This window comes from Galeopterus variegatus, unplaced genomic scaffold, assembly GCF_000696425.1.
Source record: "Galeopterus variegatus unplaced genomic scaffold, G_variegatus-3.0.2 Scaffold1488, whole genome shotgun sequence".
Classification (NCBI taxonomy): Eukaryota; Metazoa; Chordata; class Mammalia; order Dermoptera; family Cynocephalidae; genus Galeopterus; species Galeopterus variegatus.
This window is the reverse complement of record NW_007727599.1, coordinates 18766-33460: the sequence shown is the minus strand read 5'-3', so window position 1 is coordinate 33460 and position 14695 is coordinate 18766. Positions and strand designations below refer to the sequence as shown.

The window sequence follows — 14695 nt, the reverse complement described above, 5'->3', positions numbered from 1 at the left end:
TAATAGAGAAAATATAACTAGTGCTTAATAATGCTCAGCACTGAATGGTGGTTTGTGGATGTTTATTATTTTCTTCCTTCTGCCTTTCACTTTTTTCTTTTTTTTTTGTCTTTTTCCATGTCCGGCAACGGATCGCAACCCTCAGTGTTGTCCCCGTACTGGACTGGGGACCGGCAACGGGATCGCAACCCTCGGTGTTGCCCCCGCGCCTCGCTCAGCCAGTGAGCGGGAACCGGTCTGTATGTTGGATCCAAACCCTCGGGCAGGAGCGCCGCCGCGCTTCCCAAGCGGCGCACTTATCCAGTGTGCCACCGGGCCGGCCCTGCCTTTCACTTTTTTCTAATTGTTTTACTATGTGTTTGAGTTACCCATTTTATAATTTGACATAGGGGTTTTTAAAGGGTGGATGTGTACTTTATGGCCACCCTTTCACTTATATCGGACTTTAATTCTCCTTTAGCTGTGTTATTCTACCTTTGAAGTTAAAGTTTGTTAAAACTGTGAGAGGAAACAGAGCAAAATAGACAGTGAGGGACTGAAGTTTCTTACTACTGTCTCTTAAACCTGATATTATCTTCAAAAAGTCATAGGCTTATCCGTCGCCTTTGTCTTTAAAAATCATATGCTGTTTTTGTGGAAATTTTTAATGTCTTTAATCTCTTCCAAGCTGTAGGTTTCCTGATACCATTTATACAGGTTGATGGGATTTATAAGATGTGTGTGTGTGTGTGTGTGTGTGTGTGCACATCTGGAATATGTAATGAGTTACTTTGTGCCTCCACTTCTTCATCTGTCGAATAGTGATAATAATAGCATCTACCTCATGGAGTTGTAGGATTAAGTTAGATGAGGGACATAAATGCTTAGCATGATGGTACAGGGGCAGACATGCTCCATAAGTGTAAAGTTACTAATATTGCTATTGTTAGGACACACTTAAGATTTGAAGGGTTAACTGTACATGTAGTAAAGTTGGTGGCCATGAAAGAAAAGGCCTTAAGAAGGTGGCCTGTCCAGAAAGAACTGCCCTTCTAACTTGTCTCAGAACCCAGTGTCTAAAGAGCGTTTAGTCACTTCAATATTTCAAAGCATGAGGCCTTCCCCTCCTATGCAATAAGGATTGGGCCTTACAGAAACTGGCTCAACAGCATGTGGCATGTGGTGGATGGAATGAAAGGAGGAGATGCCTGAAGCTAAAATGAAACTTTGTGAACTCTGCACGTTTTATGAGGGCCAGCTCTCAGAGAGGGCTGTGCACAGATGAGGGGAGCATCCTCATGCCTTCTAGTTGATGACCTTCTCATTATCCCCCCTTGTAAAAGGAGCCTTTCTGGTAGGTTGTGTGGGCTTGCTGGGGCCAACCAGGCAAGAGAGGAGAGGAAGGACAATGGGCTCAGGAGTGGGTCAGGCTGCAAGCCTCTGGGAGGTGGCACTGCCTGGCAGACGCAGCAGGGTCTCAACCAGAGGCAGCCCTAGGAATTCAGGAATCTTCCTTCCTAGTCTAGATCCCACTATGTCTTCATATCTGTCTGTCCCTCTCTCCTAGCAACTGGAATTGTCTTTTTCAAGAGATTCCGAGAGCTGCTTTATTTGTTAGGAGACAAGGAGGCACTAATAAATTCCTCTGTGTGAGGTATTTAATTACATAATAATGTGTACACTAATCAGGGTAAATGTGTTTGTGAAAACACCTTGATATGGGAACAGTTAATCACCCAAGGCATTGCTTCTTAACACACCTTGGAAGTTAACTTAATTAAATTAATTAGAACAATGAAAAAATTGAACTGTTTATTGGTCCACAATGGCCTGAAGAAATGTTCCCCTCAAATGCAGGAACATCTCCCACACTGCAAACTATTTTTCCCCAAACCCTCAGCCCTTATGGTTATGGCTACACCTCAGGAGCTTGCAGCTGGCAAAGCCTGCCCCTGTGCCTTACCTTGGAGTCATTTCCTGTTGGAGACATAAGGCAATCAGTCTATGTGTCTGCCTGCATGCACACTCACACACACACCCCTTTTTGCACTTTACAGCAGCTCAAGAATATCCAGTAAGTTTTTACCCAGGATTCCATGAGTGTGCAGTCTGTAGTCAAAGGCTGAGAGAGCCAGCCTGTGCCTTCTAAGGGGAGGAAGGAAAGAATGTTTTCTGAGGGATTATTATAGTCTCCATCGACACCATTACCATCACACTTGTGTTAATAATGACAGTGTTAATAATCTGAGTTTGCATAGTTCTTTTAAAAATAAGCACTATTTCTTACCCCCACCTACCTCTCTACTTGGGATTTCTATAAAGTGACAGAAAAGGCAAGATGCCTGCTCCTAGAGGTCTATAGTCTGTGGTTTCCAGCCCTGACAAGAACAAATGTAAAAGCCATTCTGACAACTGAACAAACATTCAATAGTGTGCACATTGAATCGATCACTGAAGAGTGAGCTTGCAAAGTATGGAAGCTGGGGCCATTGGGGGAGAGAATCTTACTTTGTAGGAGGAGTGCTCAGAGTAATGAGGATAATGGGACCTGTATCCATCTGTTTTCTGTTGCTTATAACAGAATACCCATAACTGGGTAATTTATAAGGAAACGGAATTTATTCCTCACAGTTTTGGAGGCTAGGAAGTCCATGTCCAGGGGGCACATCTGGTGAGGGCCGCCTTCTGGGTTGGAACTCTCTAGTCTCTTGGCGACACAGGATATCGCATGGTGAGAATGGCAAGAACTTTCTCATGTGCTCCTTATAAAGCCACCATTCCACACCCATGATAACTCATTACTCTATGAATGGATTAATCCACTCAAAAGGGCACAGTTCTCAGGATCCAAGCACCTCTCAAAGGCCCTATCCTTCAAATACCATCATCAGATTTCCCACTTTCTTACAGTGGGAACTTTCTTACAGCCGAACTGTTACAGTGAGGATTAATTTTCCAACACATGAACTTTTGGGGGACACATTTGACCCATAGCATTCCACTCTCAACTATCAAAGATCATGTCCTTCTCCATATAAATACATTCATTTCATCCCTAGATTCTTAACTTGTTTCAGCTCAAAAGTCCAAAGGCTCATCTGTAAAATCAAACCAGTTATCTATTTCTGACATACAATAGTAGGATAAGCACAGGGTACATACTCTTATTCAAAAAGGGACACATAGGCCAATAGATAGGGGTGAAAGATCCTTAACATGTCCGAAAACCAGCAGGGAAGAAATTAAATCTTAAAGCCAGGAAGAATCTCCCTTGAGTCCACGCCCAATATCCTCAGCACACTGGTACGGGGGTTAGGCCTTCAAGTCTTTGGGCAGCCCCACCCCTATGGCTTTCCTGAGCTCAGGCCATGCTTTAGTTCTTTCAGGCTGCCGTTGCATGCTGGTAGCTCTATAATTCTGGGGTCTCCGTGGTGGTCCCACTCCCATGGCTCCAGTAGGCACGGACCTGGTGGGCATTCTCTGCAGCAACTTCAACCCCACATTTTTGCTTGGTATTGCTCTAGTGAGGGCTCTCTGTGGTGACTCTGCCCCTGTGATAAATCTCTTCTGGGTTCCCCTGGCTTTTTCATACATCCTTTAAAATTAGGGTGGAGCCTGCCATGTCTCCACAGCTATTGCATTCTGTGAGCCTGCAGACTTATGGATGCCACCAAGGCTTCCGGCTTGTATCATCTGAAGCAGCAGGTCCAGTAGAACCTGGGGTCAATTTAGCTATAGCTAGAGCATCTGGATGGGGAGTAGCATCCCAAGGTGGCTTTGGGCAGCAAGCCTGTGGAGGGCACCTCAGGCTTGTTCCCTGAAACAATTCTGTCTCCAAAGGCCTCTGGTCGTGTGATGGGAGAAGTTGCCTCAAAGATCTCTGAAATGCCTTGGGGTCTTTCTTCCATTCTTTTGATTTCTTCTTTCTCTTTTGATCTCCTTAGCAAATGGTTGCCAGGCTACATCCTTGGTTTTCTCTATTGAACATACTGTTTTACTCTTTACATGGTCAGGCTGAGAGTTTTCCAATTTTTTACCCTTTGCTTCCCTTTTAATTATACACTTCAGCTTTATTGTCATGCCTTTGTTGCCATAACTGATCATAGGCTGTTACAAGTAGCCACACAGCTGCTTGAATGCTTTTCTGCTTAGAAATTTCTTCTGCCAAATACTCTGGTTCATAACTCTTAAGTTCTGCATTCCATAAAACCCTTGGGCACACACGCAATGCAGCCAAGTTCTTTCCCAGTTCATAACAAGGGTGATCTTTGCCCCAGTTTCCAGTAAGCTCCTTCTTATTTACATCTAGGACCTTCTTGTAATTGCCTTACTGTCCATATATTTATCAGTATTCTGGTCACTACCACTTAACCAATCTCTAAGACTTTCCAAACTTTCCCTGGTTTTCTTGCTTTCTAAACCCTTACCAGAATCTAGGCTTTTTCTAATCTGCTCCTCCAAATTCTTCCAGCCTCTGTCCATCACCCAGTTCCAAAGCTAATACCACATTTTCAAATTTTTATTATAAGCAACATCCTACTCTTGGTACCATTTTTCTTTATTAGTCCATTTCTGTTACTGTTAACAAAATACTTCAAACTGGGTAATTTATAAGAAAACAAAATAGAATTTATTTCTTATGGTTTTGGAGGCTGGGAAGTCCACGATCCAGGAGGTGCATGTGGTAAGGGCCTTCTTCTGGTGGGTCCAATGGCAATGCAGGGTATTACATGGTGAGAATGGTAAGAGCTCTCTTATGCATTCCTCATAAAGCCACCAGTTCACACTCATGAAAACTCATTACTCCATAAGTGGATTAATCCATTCAGGAGAGCATGGTTCTCATGATCCAATCACCTCTGCATGGCACCTTTCAAATATCATAATTTGATTTCCCATCCTTTTTAATACTGTTATAATGAGAATTAAGTTTTTAACACATGAACTTTTGGGGGACACATTTGAACTATACCAGGAAATTGTCTCCCAAATCCAGGAGCAGGAGGCCTCAACCCTCTGGTGAGTTGTGTGCACCATGGTTAGATTCTCCCATTTGGAGCATTAGGTCAGCAATTTCTTTGACTTTGGCACTCCAACAAAAGGACTACCTGGATACCCTATAGCCAAGCTACCCTGCTGATGGCAGCTACTAAAACGCAAAGCTGATTTTATAGCCTGAAATTCTTGCTACAAAAATAAACAACTTGATAATATACAGCTTGGAATTACCTTTTACATGTGTGTTATCTTTCCCTACTTCAAAATGAGAAGAAGAATAAGTAAAAAAGCTCTCATTGACTCAGCATCAACCTTCCTTTCTGAAATTCCCATTAGCTCCACAGTAAGAGTGTGGACCAGGGCAGAGACTTGCAGCTGTGTTTTCAGAAGAGGAGACCTTGGTGGAAAAACAAAGCTACTGCCAACCCACAGACCTGCATGAAGGGAGCTGAGGTAATGGTGCCCTGAATGCTCTCTTCTCCTGCCCCTACCCTCCTGCAAGGGCCTCGGGAATCAAGAGGGCTAGAGAACCTGGGTGATTTGGTTCGTGGTCAGCCTGGGGCGAAGCTGTGAGAGAGAGGGTAGTGAGTGGAGCTGGAGGGACAAATGGAGAATGTCCAGCTGAGACCAACTGATATTAGTGAAATTATACTATATCCTAAAAAAGGGAAAAATAAAAAAATATTTTGTGAATTATATCTGGATAATTCATTTCACATTGGGATCATAGAGTTTCTGTCCTATATTATTTAAAATCTTAATATATTGAAACAGAGAGTCATGTTTAAGCTACTACCAGGCCATAACTTCAGTTTCTACAGCTTCTCTTCAAATAATTCCATTTGTGCGTGCTTGGGGGTGCATGTTGGGGAGGAGCTTGCAGATGGAGATTTTCAGTGAACTCAGTAAGAAGGCTAGAATGGGGTCAATGCCTCACGTACAAGAGACACAAAAATGTAAGAAACTCACTCTACTGGAGAGTGTGCTGAGCAGTAATACACTGTGGTGATTAGCACAGGGCTTTCTTCAGCTGACCAAGTTTTCAAGTTTCTGGTCTTAGAGCAGGTCTGTAAAGAGCAGTCAGACTTCCACCTACCATGCAGTTCAAACATACGCCCTGTTGCTAATTAGTTAATACAGCTAACTTATACTAAATTTCTAGTATGGGTGAGGTCCATCATGCAGCTTAGAATCTAGTAAGGAATTTAGGTCAAGTAAATAAATAGTCTCAGCATAAGGCAATTTACGATGTGTTCCTTGAAATGCGTGAAAGCAGCAGACTATCAGAATTCAGAGCAAATAGAAGACACTCACTAGCTGGGGTGATGAGGGAAAGCTTCATGGAATCTTACGGATGGTTTCTCAAAGAATAGAGGTTGTCAGAGGCATATGCTCTCAGTGCCTCCTTCCCCTGGCCATTTTCACTTCCACATCTGTGCCTTTGTTTATTGTGTCATTACACTGCCTGGAAGGCCCAGCTCCATGTCTTCCTTTTTAGTCTTCAAGACACAGATGAAGTCCTGGCTTTTCCGGCAATCTTGTTCCTACTATTTCAAGCCTCACTGACTTCTAAGTGTTTGTGTCTCCCCCAGAAACCGAGCCTCTCCACTTGCCATCGTGAACTCTGCATGGGGTGAGGTGTATTTCTCCCAACCACACTGTGGGTGGGTGCCATGCCTTTTTCATAAGTAGTTTCGAATTGCCATCTGTGTTCTGGAAGAGGACACTTTCCAAATGGGGCACTGGGGGGCAGATAACTGCTGTCTTTCTTCCCAGAGATCTGCCCCAGCACCTGGAGAAGTGCGCACATGGGGCAGTTATCAGATCTTCTGATAGTCAAAGAGGTAGTTCTAGATAAATTCAGCCCATATGCGGGGACTTAAGACTCACTGAGAGGATGGTCTGATTTCCGAGCCATTTATTCATCTGTAAGTGAACGTTTTTTCTCAAAGATGATAATGGAGGAAAGATGCAAACATAAGTGGAAAAGGTCCTTCGTGCCTCATCAGCTCAACCCCCCTGTAATTACAGCCCCATCAGAAGGGGAGGATAAAGTGTTTCTGGAACGGGATTCCTCAGCACTCTTCTTTCATCACTGGCACTCTCCCCCTTACCTCCTGCTCTTCCTCTGGGGCTCTCCGTTTGGTTCCCTTCCTGCTTTGCCTAGGGCTGTCCCCAGGGCCTGAAGCCCCAGCCCTACCCTGTGGCTGCAGTGGGAGCCAGAGGGCTGGTCAAAATGTTCCCTCTGCTTTATCACTGTCCCTTCAATTGCAAATTCTTGATAGCCTTCCAATGCACAATGTGCCTCTAGGATCCCAAAAGGCATTGAAATAATAATAATAACTAAAATGAGAAAAAAATCTTTCATTTCTTCCACACACTTGGATTCCTTTTCCTCTAAAGTTCATACATAAAGCCCAGAACATCATGTGATGCAGGGAGATAACACATGACCAGAAGGAGCTGCAGGCCAGCGCAAATAGGGGCTGACTCCTGGGACCTTAGATGGTTTATCTGGTGGTCACTGGTCACACACCTTTGCAGGCCTTCCACAATTACAGAAATTATTGGAGAACTCAGATGTGTCTGTGTGGCCCTATGGCTCCACCTGAGTTAAAGGTGATCTAACAGTCTGGTGGAAGTGCCCATCTCTTTAGCTGAATTTGGTCAATGTCTGCTCACTTCTCTGTCTTGCAATTAAGTTCTGTTTATTCCATTCCATCCTTTTCAATTCAGATGCATAGAGGGCTGACCTTAAGAATTTTCATGCTGTTTTGCCCAATAGGTTCAGTGTCCCAAGAAATAAAGCAGTGTCTTGGAATTAAGTTCTGTTTATTCCATCCCATCCTTTTCAATTCAGATGCATAGAGGGATGACCTTAAGAATTTTCATGCTGTTTTGCCCAATAGGTTCAGTGTCCCAAGAAATAAAGCAGAAGGGAAGCTCCCTACTCTATAGCCTGGCTCTTCCCCTTTGCCATAGGCAGAGTTTGAGTCATGGGCTTTCCTCCTAGTCTGGAGAAGTGGCTGAACAAACATGAGGCAATTAGGATTCCTTTTCCCTGGCTTTTCTGCTTTAAGCTGGAACCAATGGCTGGCCTGAAACTCATTTGTGGATTCCTGATATCCATTAATTGATTACTCATTGCTTCATGATCCAGTCCACTTACTTTATTAGTGGTAGTCATTGTGCTAAATGCTGAGGGAATATTGATGAATGTGAGAGGGTTTTTCCCTCATGGAATTGGGACAAATTTATGGATTTCTCTCTTTTCAATCAACTGTCCCCCTCCACCTGCTGGTCAAACCTAACCTCTTCAGCTCCTCCAGCTCCTCAGGTTTTCAACTCCCTTATTCCTACCTGAGGTTGAATGAGGCTTGGTCATGAACATTCTGCCAAACTCAAGGTACCATTTGCTCTGAAAAGTCTCCACAAGTTTTCATACAAAAGGTAATTCTATCACAAAGACTTGATATTCTTTCTTGTAATAATTGTGAAATCGTTGTTATTAATAAACATAAAACTCTTCAGCAGAAAATGATTAAGTCATAATTAGAATGGGTTATGTCTTGAAGTGAGAAATCAGCCAATGAAAGGAAGGTATTTTATGTAAAATTTGATTGTAAAGCAGTGTTTATGCCACAGACTGATAATGGATGAGTTCAGCTAACAAGTACACTTGCCACTGTTATGGTCAGACTGTTTGTGCTCCTCCAAATTCATATTTTGAAATCCTAACCCTGAAAGTGATAGTATTAGGAGGGGGGGCCTTTGGGAAGTGATTAATTCATAAGGGCGAAGCCTTTATGAATAGGATTAGTGCCTTTAGAACCCCAGAGAGCTCTTTCTCTGTTTCTGCCATGTGAGGATACAAACATCAGCAGTCTATAACCCAGAAGAGAGCCCTCACCAGAATTCAAATCATGCTGACACCCTGATCTTGAACTTCCAACCTCCAGAGCTGTGAGAAATAAATTTCTGTTGTTTATAATCTACCTAGTCTATGATATTTTGTTATGGCTGCCCAAACTAAGACAGCCACCAATCTAACCTCTTTTCCTTTCTTGTTCTTGCCCTATATAGCAGGAGTATGTCAGGATATATAGTTAAAACAAAACAAAATAGAAAACCTAACGAGATACAGATTATTCTGGCTAGTTTGCCCCATTCTAGAAATATGGAGATGATGGCCAACTGGGTGGAAGAGTTAAAGACACAAAGAGAGGGATGAGGCTTTTGGGTCTTCTGAGCCTCCCTGAGTCCTTTGTTAACTTGGGATCACCTTTTAGCAATAGATCCTGGTTGCCTCACTGTGATCAGTAGCCATGGTTCATTACCACTAGTCTTTTTACAGCTTGAGCTTTGGGTTTATTCTTATCCCCTTAAATATATTTCCACCTATGGGAAAGTTGAAAGATAGGCAGCTATTTACATGAAATAGAAAAGACTAAGGAGACCAGGAGAGCTACAGTAATATTATCTGTCATCATGTGGAGAAAAGTAGAGACTGGGTCTTTTATTACTACTTTTATTGTTTAAGTTTTTTTTTTTTTTTTCCCCAAATTCCAGTTGAAAAAACCCCAGAACGCTTAAGAGAAGTTCTAAAGGGCTATGGAAGAACATGTATAAATCCCAGCTATCTGAAAACAGCTTGGACGATTACTAAAAAAACCATATTTCATGGCATGGGTTGCTGAAGTTGAGGTTTGATGATACTTTGAAGGGGCTGTAGAAAGGGCGCTAGAGTTCTACAGGGGAGGCTGGGATTCTAGAGTTTTAAGTCCTTCCTAGCCTCCTGAGTTTGCCATTCTAGTCATCATTAATGCCTTTTACTTCTTTTGTAGTTTTGCCCAATACTGAAATGAGCATATTATAATATAATAATAGTCAAACTTTATTATTGACTGATAATAGATATTTGATAAAATTTTAAATGAATGGATATTACCGTGTATAAAAAAAATTGCGGAATTAGTAATCTTCCAGTAAAACCATGTAATTCATACCAGAGCCCCTAATAAATAACTTAGGGGTTATTCACTCTTATTGGAAGAGACAAAGTATACCTCTTTTGTGGGTGCTGTTTATCAAGAGGGTTTGTATGTACTGAGACACTAACATGGTTTTATATGGGTTGATATTTGTCGTGGTATTGTAAAGTTGATTGATCCCTAATGGTGATGTCATGCTGCTGTAGGCCACACATGGTGGGGTTTGCTTTTCAGCTGGGGATGGTGCACTGGGCCCCAATGCCCCACAACTATAAGTGCTTTGTCAGAAAATAAACAACTTTGGGGCCGGCCCGTGACTCACTCGGGAGAGTGCGGTGCTGATAACACCAAGGCCCCGGGTTCGGATCCCATATAGGGATGGCCGGTTAGCTCATTGGGTGAGCGTGGTGCTGACAACACCAAGTCAAGGGTTAAGATCCCCTTACCGGTCATCTTTTAGAAAAAAAAAAAAAGAAAATAAACAACTTTGGGAGGAATTGGAATGGGAAGATGGTGGTGTCGTCGGCACAGGGCCCTTGGGTGCTGACCTTTGTAGGGCTTTCAGCTGAGTTTAATTGGGTACCCAAAGCTGAGTTCATGGAAGCTAGCTTATGACTGTCAGCTTCCCTCCTAAGAAAATGGACAGAAGAATTGATTTAGAAGGTTCGGTGATCCATTTTCATCATTAGAGAAGGTGTGGCTGTGACAACACTGATGGTGTATAATCTGGCAGGAAAGGAAAGGGCTAGAGGCAAAGAGTACACAAGGCTACCTTGTGAAAGAGCCTCACGCCTAGGTCACTGTGAGCAGATGAGATAATGCATCTTTGCCTCAGCATGAGCCTAAAGCCATAACAATATTTATAATCTCTCTCTAAAGTGTGCAGAAGATTAAGGACATTGCTCTTTTGTTGGTCCCTGATGAGCTCAGGTTGGCCCTTAGTGAAATCCATCATGCTCACCCCTCCCACCTCCACTTCCAGCCCTCCTCTGCCCCAGATTAAGTGCTGGGACCTCATGGGGATGTCTCTGATTGCCCTGGTGGCACGTGATCGTTACTCTGTTGCTCCCAGAGCACTGTAGCATTTTGCTTGCATCTTTCTTATGGCTCTCACACAAATTCCTCTCCATGGGGGCCTGTCCTTCTCCTAGAGCTTTCTGGCCTGATGACTAATGAGCATTACCTCCTCCCTGGGCCATTGGCTAACTAAGGAGAAGGTGTCACTTCTCCCCTGGTATTTGCCTTCAAACAAAAGTTCTCTGGGGAAACCAAGGAGTCTTGAAAAGCTTTGGAATAAAGTTCTAATGATAGAAGCCCAGGAGGGGATTTTTTAAAAAAACAAACGTTTGAACTTCAATATATGACTTTAAAAGAATTCCCTCCCTTTTCCCCCAAACCAAAAATCCTAGTTGGCTGCTTGGCCCTGACCATTTCCACATCCCTCTGATTTATAAATCTCTGGATGGCACCACATTCCCCAGTGACTCTGCCTCACATCTCAGAATCAGTGTTAATTCCTCTTTTCCCCATTAAGCAGCCATCTGAGAAGCACCGTCATGCACAGCATAATAATATTTCTGTCAATGGACCACATATGTGATGTTGGTCCCATAAGGTTATAAGGAAACTGAAAAATTCCTATTGCCCAGTGACTTTGTAGCCACAGCACATTACTCACGTGATTGTGGTAATGCTGGTGTAAACAAACCTCCTGCAAAAATATGTTGAGGAGGAGTGCCTAGCTTAGCCACTGGGTGACCTTCCAAAGGTGCTGAGACCTTTAAGATAGAAAACCAACTTAGGTCTGACACAAAGTGAAAGGGTGTTGTCTACCTTAGAATTGCATTTTTAAATTATTCTCACCCATCCTGATAGCAAAACAATTGTTAATAACAGTTAGCTAACACTCACTGAGTGCTTGCAGAGCGCCAGGCACAAACCCTACCTGTAACTTAATTTTCATAACTTTGTGGGGTGGTATTGTTCTAATCCCCATTTTACAGATGAGGAAAGTGTGGCACAGAGAGACTGAGTAACATAATTAGAGGGCCCGTGCTCATGCAGCTAGTGGCTAGTGTAGATAATAGGAAAATTCTTCGCTGTTCCCTTCATGATACAATTTTGCACAATGATGAAATTGCCTTATGACACATTTCTCAGAATGTATCCCCATCATTAAGCTATGCATGACTCTACTTTCCTTTCCAACCTGTGTGGTGTCCCTCTGCTCACCCTGCCATTCTGGCCTCACTCTTTTCCCCAGATGTGGTCTGCTGGGGATTGAATTGTGTCCCCCAAAGTCCACCTGTTAGAAACTTAATCCCCCCTGTGACAGTGTTAAGAGGGTGGGAAATTCTATTATAGTAATTGAAAGGTGGGGCATGGAAGAGATGATTAGATTGTGAGGACCCTGCCCAAGTAAATGGATTAATATATTGATGGTTTAATGGTGGTTGTGGGTGTGGTTCTGATGGATTTAAAAGGAGAAGTAATGAGGAGTTAGCTCCCTCTCTGCTCCCACCATTTACCAGGTGACACCCAGCTTTGCCGTGAAGAGTCACTTCCTACCAACAAGGCTCTGACCAGATCTGTTCCCTGGACTTTTGACTTCCCAGCCTCCAAAGCTGTAAGCAATAAATATTGTTTCTTTGTAAATTACCCAGTTTCAGGTATTTTGTTATAAGCAACAGAAACAGTCTAATACATGGTCTCTCCTTCCTCCAATGTGCCACACCAGCTAATGCCACCTCCTCTTCTGCAAGGTTGACAGGCTTTGTACTTTCCTTCCCTGCCTAGCAATTTTTCTCCAGGCCCCCCAAATGCTACAGAATGAGCTCCTTGCTCTGTGGGTGATATTCCTTGAGCACTTCCTTGTTCTCACACCATGTTCCCAGCATCATTTCCCATTTCTCTGCATTCCACACACAAACACATACACATTATACCAACCCACATGCATGCACACACATACATATGCATCCAGACACACATACACCACCGACATAAATTCACTCTTATATAACGGTTCGTTGAACCACACACTATACTTACCTGTCTTCTTAGCTTTTCTCAGCCCATTTCTTCATCCTGAAGCACCTCTTATACCCATCTCTGCTGGATCAGCTGTGTAAGTTCAGGTTCTATGTTACCTATTTCATGAAGCCCCTGCAAACTCTCTTCCAATCTTATGCTACCCCATTTCCTAAACTCCAAGGGAGGGTTAGCTAGGATGAATTACTGTTTCTTGGATATTTGCTTGAAAACATACTTTATATGCTTTGTATACATTCTAAAATTTATTTTTGCAGTAATCCAAGGAGGTACTACTGTCCTCACTTTGCAGATGAGGAAAGACACTCCAAGAAGTTGGGTCAACTTTTTTTCTCTTTCTCTTAAACATTACTGAGCTTATACATGGCAGAAACAGAGTTAGAATTTTATTAGTATTATTATTATTTTTTAACCCAACCCCTTATTCTTTCTGCTTTTCCATGAGGTCTTGTTAAGGCCTGTCTGAAAAATTTGCAACACTGTTTTTTTCTCATAAAATATGTCACTTTTCTCTTGCCTTGTCTCCCTTAGTTATGAATCCGTGCTCTTCAGAAGCAACTGAGGTTCACAAAGCATTTCATTTTGGTTCCACATTTTCAAAATGGAGTTAAAATATGGATCTTTCAGGCCTACTCCAAGGATTGTTCTGAGGAGCACCTAAAATGTTCTGAGATGACGAACATAAGGCATTTTATAAACTACCAAGCACTACAGACACACTTGGTTGTACAAACATTCATTAGGCTTCTAATATTGCTGGAGATACAAAAAGGAGACACAAACCCTGTTGTCAAAGAGATTACTTTCCAGGAAGAGTCAGATAGGCAAAAAAAAAAAAAAAAAATCTCAGCATAACGAGAAGTGTATGACCACTGCAGAATGACCACGCTACACAGATGATAGGTGAATGGGTGGGCAAGTGATTCTACTGTGGGGGTCAGGGAAGGTGTGTCTGGTGCTGAAAGATGAGTTGGATTGAAGACAAGTCCTTGTAGGGTAAGATAGAAAACAGGTATTCCAGGCAATGGGTCAACACAGGGATTATTCTTATTTAATGAACAAATAAGTCAATTAATGCCTGGAAGGACTCTGCCCAGGTCAGGCAATCCCCAAAATGACCTACACGGGCCTCTCTGATGATTTTCAAGGTCCACTTAAGAACCGTCTTCTCCTAAAACTGTCCCTTCACTTTGCTTACCCACAACCTATCCACCAGAATTTATATAGAACTTTGGAATTTATATAGAACTTACTGTATTTTTTCTTTCAAAAAATTGACTATGATGAATAGGTATCACTGATTGTGTTCTATTTCAACAACTTTGCAAGGTGGATATTACCATTCTCATTTCAGAGACCAAAACAATGGAGGCTAAGAATGGTTACATCACTGCATTGAAATTGAACAGCCTAGGACTGCTGCATCAGGGATTTGAACTCCTGGACCTACACATGAAACAAGGGATGTGCTCTCTGCCTGTGGGATGAAGCATGAAACTGGCAGGAGCTCCAAGGTCAGTTGGAATAGTGGCTCAGTCAGTCATTATCTTAGGATAATGATCTATGTGTTCAGTGGAAAGATCAGACAGTTTTACAGAGAGTAAGCATCACTTTTTTTTTCAAGGTAATGGTTTTGGATGCCAGAGAGAGGATTGTATAGCACATCAACCTTTTGA

The 14695-nt window shown here is 42.6% G+C and overlaps 1 long non-coding RNA gene across 1 annotated transcript in view; it reads left to right on the top strand.

The window, feature by feature from the left end:
- Nucleotides 1-8351: 8351 nt before the first annotated feature.
- Nucleotides 8352-14695, top strand: part of LOC103594128 — a 9118-nt gene continuing 2774 nt past the window's right edge. The window contains exons 1-3 of the long non-coding RNA XR_550819.1: nt 8352-8427; nt 12500-12594; nt 14374-14533. This is a non-coding gene — a long non-coding RNA (uncharacterized LOC103594128). The remainder of the gene's footprint in view (nt 8428-12499; nt 12595-14373; nt 14534-14695) is intronic.